Here is a 15862-nt window from a genome sequence, read left to right as displayed (position 1 = left end):
GTGGTGCTGGAGGATACCTGCCCCCTGTGGCCGTCTTGGACATAGCAGCCCTCAACTTTGACAACACAGGGTCCTTCAAGGGTTCCATGGTGGTTGTCTGTGGTATTTCACAGGCACCCATCCATAAGTGCTTCTGCGAGGTGACAGATGTATGCACAGGCTCTACATCTACTTTGACCTGGAGCAGGCCCAACAGGATGAGAGGGCTATGGGGTTTGAGCATGTAGCTGGTCTGCCACAGGTGCAGACTGCACCCATGTCACTCTCTACATCTCGTGGCACCAGTCATTAACTGGAAGGAGTTTCACTCCCTCAATATCCAGCTGGTGTGCGACCATTAAATGCGTGTCATGCACATGGAGCCCATTTTCCAGGGAGTGTGCATAACAGCTACATCCGCAGCCAGTCTCAGATTCCTGGAATCTTTGAAGGACATCGAGCTGCAGGGACAGCTCCTTTGGGACAAGGTATATCCTCTCAGGTTGTAGTTGATGATACCAGTGCAATGAGCTGCACAGTGAGACCTGAATGGTCCTTCAGCTGTTGAAGATACGGTTCTGGTGCCTTGCAAGGTCCGTTGGGGTCCTACAGTCCAGCCACCAGAACTCTCCCGTAGTCTCCTCAATCTCTTCTTGGAGCCCACTCCCACAGGAATCACATTTAGTGAACCTTAATTATATTAAATCTAAGATAAAGATATCCTTCCATGGTAAGAAGACCAAAACTGTACAAAGTACTCTCGGTGTGGTCTCACCAAGGACCTATACAACTGATACACTACAATTTCTTTGTAATAAAGGGTAACAAACCATTTGCTTTCCTAATTGCTTGCTGTACCTGGCTGTTAGCTTTTTGTGATGTATGTACAAAGACAGCCAGGTCTCTTTCTGATCACCAACGTTTTTCATTCTCATATTTTTCAAAAACGTTCTGCTTTCCTGTTTTTCTAAACAAAGTGGATAACCTCATGCTTCTCCACATTCTGTTTGATGTGCCATTTCTTATCCAATTGTTTAACCTGTCCTGTATGCTTTTGCAGCCTCTGCTTCCTCCTCGCACCTTACTTTCTTTCTCACCCAATTTGGTATTGTCAGCAAACTTAGATACATTACATTCGGTTCCCTCATTGAAGTGATTGATATACAATGACTGATCCTTGGGCGTCTTATTAGCCGCAGTTTACCAACCCAAAAATTACCCAATTGTTACGAAACCAAAATACTGCAGATGCTGGAAATTGTAAAAGAAAAGAAAATAATTGAGGGAATTGCTCAGTAGGTCTGGCAGCATCTGTGGAGAGCGAAACAAAGTTTACCTTTCAGGTTGTCATCTTTTGTTAGAATTTCATGTATTCCTGCACTTTAAAAAAAAATAATTTATGGAATATGGGCATCACTGGCTCGGCCGGCATTTATTGCACATCCCTAATTGCCCTAGCAATGGTGAGCAGACACATTAAACCGCTGCAGTCTACGTAATCGAGGTACGTCCACAGTGCTGTTAGGGAGGGAAAACCTGGTCACATGCCGCTCCTCGAGGGCGTTCTCAGGAAGCTCCTCGCCCCGCTGCAGAGCCAGGTTGTGGAGGGCAAAGCAGATCACAACAATACGGGGGAGCTTCTGGTGGCTGGATTGTAGGACCCCAACGGACCTTGCAAGGCACCAGAACCATATCTTCAACATCTGAAGGCTTACATAGGCTTACAAAAACACTGCAATGAAGTTACTGTGAAAATTCCCTAGTCGCCACACTCCGGCGCGGGTTCACTGAGGGAGAATTCAGAATGTCCAATTCATCTATCAAGCACGTCTTTTGGGACTTGTGGGAGGAAACCGGAGCAAACCCACGCAGATAGAGGGAGAACATGCAGACTCCGCACAGACAGTGACCCAAGCCGGGAATCGAACCTGGGACCTTGGTGCTGTGAAGAAATAGTGCTAACCACTGTGCTACCATGCTGCCCTTAAAATAATTGGTGCTCTAAATTTAAAAAAAAAGATTGAGATTGATGTATTTATAGATGATACCTACCGTATGGGGATAGTGCTGGAAGGTGGAATTGAGTTAGGAGATCAGCTATGATCATATGAAATTGCAGAGAAGGCCCGAAGGGCTAAATGGCTTACACATTTTCTTATTTTTCATGTTCTTAAAATAAACATAAATCTTTTTTTCTATGAAAGAAATTCATTACTAGTCCAACAATACTGAGGCACACATAGTGTGCTAATGTCTGCTGTTCAAACAATAAATATTTAAACACATTTAGCCGTGGCAATTTACAGTCCAGTAAACAATTTATATTTAAATGGTACCTTCAATATAATAAAATATTCCAAGATGCTTCACAGGAGCATTATAAAGCGAAGTTAGACACCAAGTCACATAAGATGATATTAGGCCAGATAGCTAAGAGAGGTAGGTTTTAATGAGTATATTAAAAGCAAGAAAAAGAGCTAGAAATGTGGGAATATTTTGGGAGGGAATTCCAGAGTTTAGGGTCGAGGCAGCTAAAGGCAATACCATCAATGGTAGAGCAATTGAAATCGGGGATGCTCAAAAGGCCAGGAGTAGATGAGCGCAGATACCTTGGAGGATTGGGGTTGGAAGAAATTACAGATAGGAGGGGACCAAGACTATGAAGGGATTTGGAAAGAGCAATGCGAATATTCAGAAACTAATGTACATCAGAGAATGCGGGGCTGGTTGTACCATGTCCTGTTAACCAATTAGGGCATGGCCAGAGATTTGGATGACCGCAAGTATACAGAGGGTAGAATGTGGAACGCCAGCCAAATGTGTGTTGGAATAATCAAGTCTAAAGGTAACAAAAACATGAATTAAGATTTAGCAGCAGATGAGCTTAGGAAGGGAGGAAGTCAATTGGTGCTTAGGAGGTGAAAATAGATGACGTTAGACATTTTAGTTGCTGTGGTATGAACACATTTATTTCATTCCAACAGACTCTGCACAAAACTCTAACTACACATCACCAGACACAGAGGCCACCTGACGCCCCTTTACATATCAATGTCAATTACTGGATACTTAACATAAATGAGACAACTAATTGCAATGTCTCTTAACCCATTACTTAACAAGTGAGGTGGGAATATATGGTCAGAAGCTCATCTCGGGGTCAAATCAGGTTGTGACTAGTTTGGTTTAGTCTCAGACCCTCACCAAGGAAAAGGATGGGATCAATCCCTAGGGAACAGAGTTTGGAGTGGGGGCCAAAGACAATGGCCGGGATTCTCCAATTGCGCGGCCAAGTTCTGACGCCGGCGTGAAAAGTGGCGCCAACCACTCTGGCGTCAATGGTCCCTGATAATCAGAAATGCTCCCCTTCTGAGGGGGCTAGGACGGCGCCGGAGTGGTCCCCGCAGCTCCAGCCGGCGCGGCAATGCCGGCGCAAGTTCGCGCATGCATGCCGCTACCGGCGTGATTCCACGCATGTGCACCACGGCAGCCATGATTCCGCGCATGCACGTGGGTTCCCATCTCCTGGCCGGCCCCCGGGCAATATGGCGGAGCCCTACGGGGGTCCGGCGCGGAGGAACAGGCCCTCACAGAACCAGCCCCTCCGCCGATCAGTAGGTCCCGATCGTGGGCCAGGCCACCGTGGAGGCCACCCCCGAAGTTGGATCCCCCCGCCCCCTCACCACAATGCCCCCTGCAGACAGAGCTCCGAGGTCCCGACGTGTGGGACCTGAGTAACCCACGCTGACGGGACTTGGCTGAACTCGGTGGACACGCAAAGAACAAAGAAAAGTACAGCACAGGACCAGGGCTTTCGGCTCTCCAAGCCTGTGCCAACCATGCTGCCCATCTAAACTAAAATCTTGTGCACTTCCGGAGTCCGTATCCCTCTATTCCCATCCTATTCATGTATTTGTCAAGATGCCCCTTAAACGCCACTATCGTCGCTGCTTCCACTACCTCCTTTGGCAACGAGTTCCAGGCACCCACTACCCTCTGTGTAAAAAACTTGCCTCGTACATCTACTCTAAACCTTGCCCCTCACACCTCAAACCTATGCCCCCGGTTATTGACCCCTCTACCCTGGGAAAAAGTATCTGAATATCCACTCTGTCTATGCCCCTCATAATTTTGTGAACCTCTATCAGGTCGCCCCTCAACCTCCGTCATTCCAGTGAGAACAAACTGAGTTTATTCAACCTCTCCTCATAGCTAATGCCCTCCATACCAGGCAACATCCTGGTAAATCTCTTCTGCACCCTCTCTGAAGCCTTCACATCCTTCTGGTATTGTGGTGACCAGAATTGAGTACCACACTCCAAGTGTGGCCTAACTAAGATTCTATACAGCTGCAACATGACTTGCCAATTTTTATACTCAATGCCCTGGCCAATGAAGGCAAGTATGCTGTATGCCCTCTTGACTACCTTCTCCACCTGTGTTGCCCCTTTCAGTGACCTGTGGACCTGTACACCTAGATCTCTCTGACTGTCAATACTCTTGAGGGTTCTACCATTCACTGTACATTCCCTACTTGGAATAGACCTTCCAAAGTACATTACCTCATATTTGTCCGGATTAAACTCCATCTGCCACCTCTCCGTCCAAGTCTCCAAACTGTTGTGTTATGCTGCCTCGGATAACACAGGCTGGTACTGGATGCAGTCTTAACTAAAGGATGCTCCAGACTCTGAAATGAGTTCAAGGTGTTCATTGAACTATTAACACAGTTCTCAAATGAGTTTGACTCTCTACTAATCTGTACCAGCTTGCTCTAAGCCACGTGCTGGAGTGTGATGCTGCTGATCAACCCTGTCTTCAGTTGCAAATGCTAACCGAATGCATGTATCGGTTAGAACAACAGCTGGAAGCACTGAGGAATACACAATTAGCTGAAATTGTTCTGGATAAAAGCTTCAGAGATGTGGTGACACCTAAGGTATAGGAATATCGATGGGTGACCGCCAGACGGGGTAGGCAGAGAGTGCAGGTGTTCCCTATGGCTGTCCCCCAACCTAAAAAGTATGCCGTTTTGGATACTGATGAGAGGGAAAGTCCATCAGGAGACAGCAGCATTGGCCAGAGCTAAGGCACCATGACTAGCCTCAGATCTGCAACAGAACCATCCTCAAGAGGCACAGAAGCTCCAGATCCTGTACACGTGGCTGAGCTCCGATATCTTATCCCTCATCCGGGACGAGCCTACCTACGCTGAGGCCATGGTGCTACTGAAAGAGAACTACACCCAGCAGACCAACAAACGCTACGTCAGGTACCTCCTGTCCACGCGGCATCAGTTCCCCGGTGAGTCTATGGAAGATTTCTGGCGTGCCCTGCACGCCCTGGCGAGGGACTGCGATTGCCAGGCCATTTCGGCCGGGAAAAATTCCGAACTCCTAATTAGGGACACTTTCGTTAGGGGAATAGGGTTGGCGTACATCCGCCAACGCCTCTTAGAAGGGGCTACCCTCGACCTCGCGGCGACCAAGAAACTCGCAATCTCACTAACGGTCGCCTCCTGTAATGTACAGGCGTACGTCCCCGACCGCATGCGCCCCCCTCCTGGAAATCGTGGACCCCAACAGTAAACACCCCATCGTGGACCCCACCAGCGACCGTCCCCAGCCAACCCCAAGCCTGCGCCGCGCGGCAGCCAACCAACCCCAGGGGACCAGACTGCTCCTTCTGCGGACAAAGCACCCCCGGCAGCGCTGCCCGGCGCGGAGGGCACTCTGCAAGGCCAGCGGGAAGAAAGGACATTCCGCTGCTGTGTGCCAGGCCTGCTCGATCGCCGCGGTAACCAGGCCCATTGTTCCTGGTTACACCCCCATGGGCGCCGCCATTTTCGCCCCCGCAACCCACGTGCGGCCCTTGGGCGCCACCATCTTCCTCGCCTCAGACCACGTGCGGCCCGTGGGTGCCGCCATCTTGCTTGCCTCAGGACACGTGTGGCCCGTGGGCGCTGCCACCTTCCCCACATCAGGCCTTATGCGGCCTCTGGGCGCTGCCACGATCTTTAATACCGCCCACCACAAGTGCCCCATGGGCGCCGCCATCTTCCCCGCCTCAGGACCCCTGCTCGTCGGGCACCTCATCGGGCCGCCCATTGCTTGCAACCACGGCTGACCAGCCAGGGGTCTTCCAACACCAGCTACAGATCGCTTCCATCACGATCGACCAGTCCCAGTCGCACAACCTCGCAGCCGCGTCAACGACGGTAAAGGTTGATGGGCACAAGACATCATGCCTTCTTGACTCCGGGAGCACAGAGAGCTTCATCCACCCTGATACGGTAAGGTGCTGCTCCCTCGCGGTACACCCCATTAACCAGTGAATCTTCCTGGCCTCCGGATCCCACTCCGTGGAGATCCGGCGGTACTGCACCGCCACCCTCACCATCCACGGCGTAGAGTTCAGCGACTTCCGGCTCCACATCCTCCCCAACCTCTGTGCTGCCTTGCTACTCGGCCTGGACTTCCAGTGCAACATACAAAGCCTAACCCTGAAATTCGACGGGCCCCTACCACCCCTTACTGTATGCGGTCTCACAACCCTTAAGGTCGACCAGCCTTCTCTTTTGCAAACCTCACCCCGGATTGCAAACCCGTCGCCACCAGGAGCCGGCGGTACAGTGCCCAGGACAGGACCTTTATCAGGTCTGAGGTCCAGTGGCTGCTGCGAGAAGGCATCATCGAGGCCAGCAAGACCCCCTGGAGAGCTCAAGTGGTAGTTGTGAAAACTGGGGAGAAAAACAGGTCTAGGGCCCGACCCCGATCGCATGCGCCCCCTCATGGAACTCCCCCTCCCCCACTGCCCCAAGGCCCTGAAACGATGCCTGGGGTTCTTCTCATACTACACCCAGTGAGTCCCAAACCATGCAGACAAGGCCCGCCCACTCATTCACTCCACCGTTTTCCCCCTGACGGCCGAGGCTCACCAGGTCTTCAACCGTATCAAGGCCGACATCGCCAAGGCCGCGAAGCATGTGGTCGATGAGACGCTACCCTTCCAAGTCGCGAGCGATGCATCAGACGTCGCTCTGGCCGCCACCCTCAACCAGGCAGGCAGGCCTATGGTATTCTTTTCCCGCACCGTCCATGCCTTCGAAATTCGGCACTCCTCCGTCGAAAAGGAGGCCCAAGGCATCATTGATGCTGTGTGGTATTGGAGGCATTACCTGGCCTCCTCACTGACCAATGGTCGGTTGCCTTCAATTTCAATAACACACAGCGGGGCAAGACCAAAAATAAAATCTTGAGGTGGAGGATCGAGCTCTCCACCGACAATTACGAGATTTTGTAGAGTCCCGGTAAACTCAACGAGCCCCCCGATGCCCTATCCAGACGTACATGTGCCAGCACACATGTGGACCGACTCCGGACCCTACACAACGCTCTCTGTCACCCAGCGGTCACTCGGTTCTTTCACTTCATAAAGGCCCGCAATCTGCCCTACTCCATTGAGGAGGTTAGGGCTAACACCAGAGACTGCCAGGTTTGCGCGGAGTGCAAACCGCACTTCTGCCGGCCAGACCGTGCGCGCCTGATGAAGGCCTTCTGCCCCTTTGAACGCCTCAGCGTGGATTTCAAAGGGCCCCTCCCCTACACCGACCGAAACACGTACTTCCTTAACGTGGTCGACGAATACTCCAGATTCCTCTTCGCCGTCCCATGCCCCGATATGACATCTGCCACCATCATCGAAGCACTCAACACCATCTTCACCCTGTTCGGTTTCCCCCCCTACATCCACAGCGACCGGGGATCCACAATTATGAGCGATGAGCTGCGTCAGTAGTTGCTCAGCAAGGGCATCGCCTTGAGCAGGACGACCAGCTACAACCACCGGGGAAATGGGCAGGTGGAACGGGAGAATGGGACAGTCTGGAAGGCCATCCAGCTGGCCCTACGGTCCAAGAATCTCCTGGTCTCCTGCTGGCAGGAGGTCTTCCCCGACGCCCTCCACTCCATCTGATCGCTACTTTTCACTGCGACTAATGCAACCCCCCATGAACGTCTCCTTGCCTTCCCCAGGAAGTCCACCTCCGGGGTTTCGCTCCCAACGTGGCTGGTAGCTCCAGGTCCCGTTCTCCTCCGCAAGCACGTGTGGCTCCACAAGGCGGACCCATTGGTCGAGAGGGTACAGCTACTCCACTCAAACCCACGGTATGCCTACGTGGCGTACCCCGACAGCCACCAAGACACAGTCTCCCCAGGGACCTGGCACCAGCTGGGTCCCCCCCCCCCCCCCCCACCCTCCCACCCCGGCGCCACCCTTCCTCCCCCCCAGCACACCTCACCACAGCCCCCGCTCCAGGACGATCCGTCGTCTCCTTGGTCCCACCCGGGGATGAAGATGAGGTCTACACGCTCCCGGAGTCACCGGCGACCAAGCCGACACCTGAATTGCCATTGGGACTGCGCCGCTCACAATGGAGGATCAAGGCACCCAATCGGCTGAATTTGTGAACTATCCCCAAAATGTTAACCTATGCATGTAAATAGTCTTCCACCACCCCTGCTGGACTCTTTTTTTAAACAGGGGTGAATGTGGTAGTCACCACTGTTGTATATATCACGTTTGAGAGGTAATACGGTAAGGCTCCTGTACTACAGGTACAGGGTAGATCCCTGGCTGCTGGCCCCGCCCAGTAGGCGGAGTATAAATGTGTGTGTTCTCCGAGCTGCAGCTATTTCGGCAGCAGCTGCGGGAGGCTACACATCACTGCTTAATAAAGCCTCGATTACACTCTACTCTTGTCTCGTCGTAATTGATAGTGCATCACCTTGCTGCACAGACAGGATACAAAAGCGTAGAAAAGCAATAATGGTCAGAGATTCAATAGTTTGGGGCACATATAGGTGCTTCTGTGGCCGTGGAAAGGACTCCAGGATGATAGTTTGCTTCTCTGGAACCAGGGTTCTGGATGTCTCTGAGCGGGTGCAAAGCTTCCTAACACAGGAGAGAAATCAGACAGAGATCATTGTCCACATTGGCACGAATGAGATAGGTAGAAAGAGTAGCGAGGTCCTGCAACAGCAATTTAGGGAGTTAGGTAGAAAATTACAAAGCAGGATCTCAAGGGTAGTAATCTCAGGATTACTCCCCGTGCTAGCAACAGAGATAGAGTACAGTTGAACATGTGGCTAAATAACTGGTGCAGGAGGGAAGGCTTCAGTTTTATGGATCACTGGGATGTCTTGCAGGGAAGGTGGGGCCTGTACAAGAAGGATGGGTTACACTTGAACTGGAGGGACACCAATATCGTGCCTGGGAGGTTTGAGAGTATGGTTCGGGTGGGTTTAAACTAATTTGGCAGGGGGGGTGGGAATCAGGACAGTATGCCAACCAGTGTAGAGACTGGGGGTGAGCATGGTACCAGGGCCAGGCTAGCTAAGAGGAAGGGCAGGCTGAGGGAGATCAAACTCAATGTGCCTGGAGGTCTGGGGTGTATCTGCTTCAATGCATGGAGTATAACAGGTAAGACAGATGAACTTAAAGCCTTGATTCATGCGCGGAACTTGAATGTGGTTGCTGTAATGGAGACTTGGTTAAAAAAGGGACAGGACTGGCAGCTAAATATTCCAGGATATAGGTGTTTTAGACAAGACAGGGAGGAAGGTAAAAGGAGGTGGGACAGTTGTAATACTGGTTAGAGAACATATTACAGCTGTACAGTCAGAGGACACCAGGGAAGAATCAAGTAACGAGGCACTGTGGGCAGAATTCAGAAACAGAAAGGGGGCAGTCACTATGATGGGGGTGTACTACAGGCCTCCCAACAGCCCATGAGAAGTTGAAGAACAGATGTGTAAGCAGATTCTAGATAGGTGTAGAAATAATAGTGTTGTTGTAACGGGAGACTTTAATGTTCCTCATATTGACTGGATAAATGTGTCCAAGAAGGTTTTTTGGAACAATATGTGGATAGTCTGACTAGAGAGGGGGCAATACTGGATCTAGTACTAGGGAACGAGCATGGCCAGGTCATCAAAGTTGCAGTGGGAGACCATTTGGCGAAGTGACCACAATTCCAAAATCTTTCAGATACTCATGGAAAACGACAAGCGTTGTCCGAGGGTCAAGGTGCTAAATTAGGGGACGTCTAACTACAACCAATTAGACAGGATTTGGAGGCTGTTGTTTGGGAGAGGCTGTGTGAGGGAAAATCCACATTTGGCATGTGGGAGTCTTTTAAGGAGCAGTTGATCGGAGTGCAGGACAAGCATATGCCGATAGAAAGTGAGGACAGGAAAGGCAGGATTCATAAGAACAAAAGAACTAGGAGCAGGAGTAGGCCATATGGCCCCTCGAGCCTGCTCCGCTATTCAATAAGATCATGGCTGATCTTTTGTGGACTCAGCTCCTTTCCGGCCCGAACACCATAATGAACATACAAAATGATCAGAGGGTTAGATAGGGTGGACAGTGAGAGCCTTCTCCCGCGGATGGAGGTGGCTAGCACGAGGGGACATAGCCATAAATTGAGGGGTAATAGATATAGGACAGAGGTCAGAGGTAGGTTTTTTACGCAAAGAGTGGTGAGGCCGTGGAATGAATGAAATGAAAATCACTTATTGTCACGAGTAGGCTTCGATGAAGTTACTGTGAAAAGCCCCTAGTCGCCACATTCCGGCGCCTGTCCGGGGAGGCTGGTATGGGAATCGAACAATGCTGCTGGCCTGCTTGGTAAGCCAACGATTTAGCCTGATGAGCTAAACCAGCCCCACCTGCCCTACCTGCAACAGTAGTGAACTCGCCAACATTGAGGGCATTTAAAAGTTTATTGGATAAGCATATGGACGATAATGGCATAGTGTAGGTTAGATGGCCTTTAGTTTTTTGACTTCCCATGTCGGTGCAACATCGTGGGCCGAAGGGCCTGTACTGCGCTGTATCGTTCTATGTTCTATGTTCTAACCCTTAATCCCTTTATTCTTCAAAAAACTATCTATCTTTATCTTAAAAAACATTTAATGAAGGAGCCTCAACTGCTTCACTGGGCAAGGAATTCCATAGATTCACAACCCTTTGGGTGAAGAAGTTCCTCCTAAACTCAGTCCTAAATCTACTTCCCCTTATTTTGAGGCTATGCCCCCTAGTTCTGCTTTCACCCGCCAGTGGAAACAACCTGCCCACATCTGTCCTATCTATTCCCTTCATAATTTTATATGTTTCTATAAGATCCCCCCTCAACCCTTCTCAATTCCAACGAGTACAGTCCCATGGCTGGTTTACAGTTGTATAGAACCTTGATAAGGCTGCCCTTGGAATATTGCACACAATTCTGGTTGCCACACTACCAGAAAGATGTGGAGGCTTTGGAGAGGGTGCAAAGGAGGTTTACTAGGATGTTGCCTGGTCTGGAGTGTGTAAGCTATGTGGAGAGGTGGATTAGACTTGGATTGTTTTCATTAGAAAGACAGAGGTTGAGGGGTGACCTGATAGAGGTCTACAAGATTATGAGGGCCATGGATAGAGTGGATGAGCAGGCACTCTTTCCCAGGGTGGAGGGGTCAGTCACCAGGGAGCATAGGTTTAAGGTCCGAGGGGCAAAGTTTAGAGGAGATGTGCGAGGCAGGTTTTTTTTTTACACAAAGGGTGGTGAGTGCCTGGAACGCGTTACCAGGGGAGGTTGTGGAAGCAGATACATTAACGGCATTCAAAAGGCATCTTGACAAACACGTGGATAGGATGGGTATAGAGGGATATGGCACAAGGAAGTGCTGAGGGTTTTGGTAAAGGCTGGTATCATAACCGTGCAGGCTTGGAGAGCTGAAGGGCCTGTTCCTGTGCTGCATTGTTCTTTGACAAAGGAAATTACGTAGTGGGGGGGGGTGAGCAGATGTTAGGCTTATCAAAGGGGTTGATTTACATTGTGCTGTTACTAGTGGGGGGGGGATGTTCTGCTGATGAGGGAGGGTCTTTTGCTGAGGGACAGAGAAGAGGTCGGGGGCGGAGGCTGTCTGGGGGCGGGGCGGTGGTGGCGCGGAGCGCCAGCTGGAGACTGGTCCAAGAAAGGTGATAGCTGATCTGTGAAGGAAGGGGGGGGGGAGGGGATGAGCCTCCCAACTAGACTGATCACCTGGAATGTATGAGGGCTCAATGGGCCGGTCAAGAGGACACACGTGTTCGCACATTTGAGAGGACTGAAGGCGGACGTGGTATTGCTGCAGGAGTAGCTGACCAGATTAGATTAAGGAAAGGTTGGGTTGAACATGTTTTTCACTCGGGGATGGACTCGAAGACGAGAGGGATCATGATCCTGATCAACAAGCGAGTGGTGTTTGAGGCGAGAAGAATAGTTTAGGATCTGGAGGCCGGTACATTATGGTCAATGGGAAATTAGAGGGGGTGCAGGTGGTACTAGTAATGTGTCTGCGCCAAATTGGGATGATGTGGAGTTTATAAAGAGGATGCTGGGGAAGATACTGGACCTGGATTCGCATAAGCTGGTCATGGGAGGGAACTTCAACAGTTATTGACCCTGGTTTAGACCAATCAAGCTCAAAAACGGGCTGGGTGCCAGCAATGGCAAAGGAACTAAAAAGGTTCATGGAGCAGCCACTATGGGGGTGGACCCATGGAGATTTGGGCAGCCGAGAGTGAAGGAGTTCTCCTTCTACTCACATATGCATAAATTGTACTCCCGGATTGATTTCTTTATTCTGAGCAGGGCTCGGTAACCAGTGCCCGCACTGGAGGTTAGACGTGGGGCTCTTAGCAGATGAGGTGGTGTGCAGGCGGTTGAGGAAATGTACTCAGAACTACCTGGAGGTCAATGAGACGGGGGAAATTTCGGCAGCGGTGGTCTGGGAGGCATTGAAGGCGGTGGTTAGAGGGGAGCTGATCTCGATATGGGCCCACAGGGAGAAGGCAGACAGGGCAGAGACGGACCGACTGGTAAAGGAGATATTACAGGTCGACAGGAGGTATGCAGAGACCCCAGAGGCAGGGCTTTTAAGGGAACGGAAGAGGCTACAGGTGAAACTTGGCTTGTTAACCACAGGGAGGGCAGGGGAGCAGCTGAGAAAGGCGAGGGGGGTGATTTATGAGCATGGAGAGAAGGCCAGCAGAATGCTTGCACACCAGCTCAGAAAGAGGGAGGCAGCCAGGGAGATAGGGAAAGTAAAAGATGGAGACGGGAACCCGGTGGGAGACTCAGCAGCGGTGAATAAGGCATTTAAGGAGTTTTATAGTAGGCTGTATGAGTCAGAACCCCCACCTGAGCCGGAGGGGATGAGGCACTTCCTAGGGGGCTGCATTTCCCGAAGGTGGATGGGGAGCTGGTAGAAGGGCTGGGGACCCTGATCGAGATTGAAGAGATAGTGGAGGGGCTGCAGGCTACGCAGTCGGGTAAAGCCCCGGGGCCGGATGGGTACCCAGTGGAGTTCTGTAACAGGTTCTCTGAGATATTGGGGCCGTTATTGATGAGGACATTCAATGAGGTAAGGGAGAGAGGGGTGCCTCCCCCGACAATGTCACAGGCCACGATTCCGCTGATCCTGAAGCGGGACAAGGATGCGGAGCCATGTGAGTCCTACAGGCCGATTTCCCTATTGAATGTGGACGCCAAACTGCTGGCCAAAAATGTTTTCCTCTAGGATTGAGGATTGTGTTCTGGACGTTATTGTGGAGGACCAGACGGGGTTTGTTAAGGAAGGCAGTTGTTGGCCAATGTAAGAAGACTGTTAAACGTGATCATGATGCCCCCGGAAGGTAGAGGTGGTGGTCACAATGGACGCAGAGTAAGCCTTTGATCGAGTAGAATGGGAATATCTGTGGGAGATACTGTGGTTCGGTTTTGGGCGGGGCTTAATTGACTGGGTCAGGTTGCTGTATCAGGCTCCTGTGGCAAGTGTACGGACGAATAGGACAACATCGGACTATTTCAGGCTGCATCGGGGGACGAGATAGGGATGCCCCCTCTCCCCACTGTGGTTCGCGTTTGCCACAGAGCCGCTGGCAATTGCACTGAGAGCTTCAAGGGGTTGGAGGGGGCTCGACCGGGGGGGGGGGGGGGGAGAAGTGGAACAAAGAGTGGAACAGAGTTAACCAGACGACCTGCTCCTGTATGTATCGGACCCAGCACAGGGGATGGAAGAAATCATGAGGATTCTGGGGGAATTTGGCCGGTTTTCAGGGTACAAACTAAATATGGGGAAAAGTAAGATGTTTGCAGTTCAGGCACAGGGACAGGAGAGGCGACTGGGGGGAAACTGTCGTTTAGAGTGGTAGGCGGAAGCTTTTGGTACCTAGGCATCCAAGTGGCGTGGGAATAGGAACGGCTGCTCAAATTAAATCTGGCTCGACTAGTAGACCAAATGAAGGACGATTTCCAAAGGCTCCCGTTGTCACTAGCTGGGAGGGTGCAGATGGAGATGGCGGTCCTCCCGAGATTCCTGTTTGTGTTTTAGTGTCTCCCCATCTTTATTCCGCAGTCCTTTTTTAAACGGGTCAACAAAGTGATCACAGGCAGCACGGTGGGTTAGCCCTGTTGCCTCACGGCGCCGAGGTCCCTGGTTTGATCCCGGCTCTGGGTCACTGTCCGTGTGGAGTTTGCACAGTCTCCCTGTGTTTGCGAGGGTTTCGCCCCCACAACCCAAAGATGTGCAGACTAGACAGATTGGCCATGCTAAATTGCCCCTCAATTGAAAAAAATTACTTGGGTGAATATGAAAAAAAACAACAAAGCGATCACTGGCTTTGTATGGGCAGGCAAGACACCACAGGTAAGGAAGGTAATGCTTGAGCAGAGCCGGGAGAGGGCGGGCTGGCGCTGCCAAACATCAGTAACTATTATTGGGCGGCGAATATAGCCATGATCAGGAAGTGGGTGGTGGGGGAGGGTCGGCATGGGAGCTAACGGAAGTGGCTTCATGTAAGGGGACCAGCTTGGGGGCGTTGATAACGGCACCTATGCCGTTCCCACCAGCACGGTACTTCACCAGCCCCATGGTGGTGGCGGCCCCGAGAGTCTGGGCGTAATGGAGGAAACATGTGGGAGCGGAGGGAGCATCGGTCTTGTCCCCAATTAGTAATAATCATCAGTTTGACATGGCTGGATGGAGGGTTCCGGAGATGGCAGAGAGCAGGGATTGAGAGGATGGGGGAATATGTTTATAGAGGAAGTTTTCCTAGCCTGAGGGAGCAGGAGAAATTTGGATTGGCAAGGGGAAACAAATTTAGGTTCCTGCAGGTGCGGGACCTCCTACGTAGACAGGTTTCATCCTTCCCACTCCTACCACCAAGGGGGATACAGGACAGGGTAGTTTCCAGAGTGTGGGTGGGAGAAGGGAAGGTCTCTGACATCTATAAGGAACTCATGGGGTCAGAGGATACGCAGACTGAGGAGCTGTTGCGCAAGTGGGAGGGGTTGGGAGGAGAGATAGAGGATGGTCTCTTGACGGACGCGTTGAGTAGAGTCAATGCACACACATGTGCCAGGCTCAGCCTGATACAATAATATTCACCGGGCTCACATGACAGTGGCCCGGATGAGCTGGTTCTTTGGGGTAGAAGACAGGTGTGCAAAATGAGTGGGAGGACCAGTGATCCATGTCCACATGTTCTGGACATGTCCCAACACTTAGGGGATTCTGGCAGGGGTTTGTAGATGTCATGTCCACAGTGTTAAAAACAAGGGTGGCACCGAGTCCAGAGGTCGCGATTTTCAAGGTGTCGGAAGATCCAGGAGAGAGGCCGACGTTCTGGCCTTTGCTTTCCTGGTAGCCCGGAGATGGATATTATTAGCTTGGAGGGACTCAAAGCCCCCGAAGTCAGAGTCCTGGCTATCTGACATGGCTAGCTTTCTCTGTTTGGAGAAAATCAAGTTCGCCTTGAGAGGGTCAATGTTAGGGTTCGCCCAGAGGTGGCAACCGTT

Source organism: Scyliorhinus canicula, chromosome 8 (assembly GCF_902713615.1).
Source record: "Scyliorhinus canicula chromosome 8, sScyCan1.1, whole genome shotgun sequence".
Lineage (NCBI taxonomy): Eukaryota > Metazoa > Chordata > Chondrichthyes > Carcharhiniformes > Scyliorhinidae > Scyliorhinus > Scyliorhinus canicula.
Note: the sequence above shows the minus strand (reverse complement) of the source record.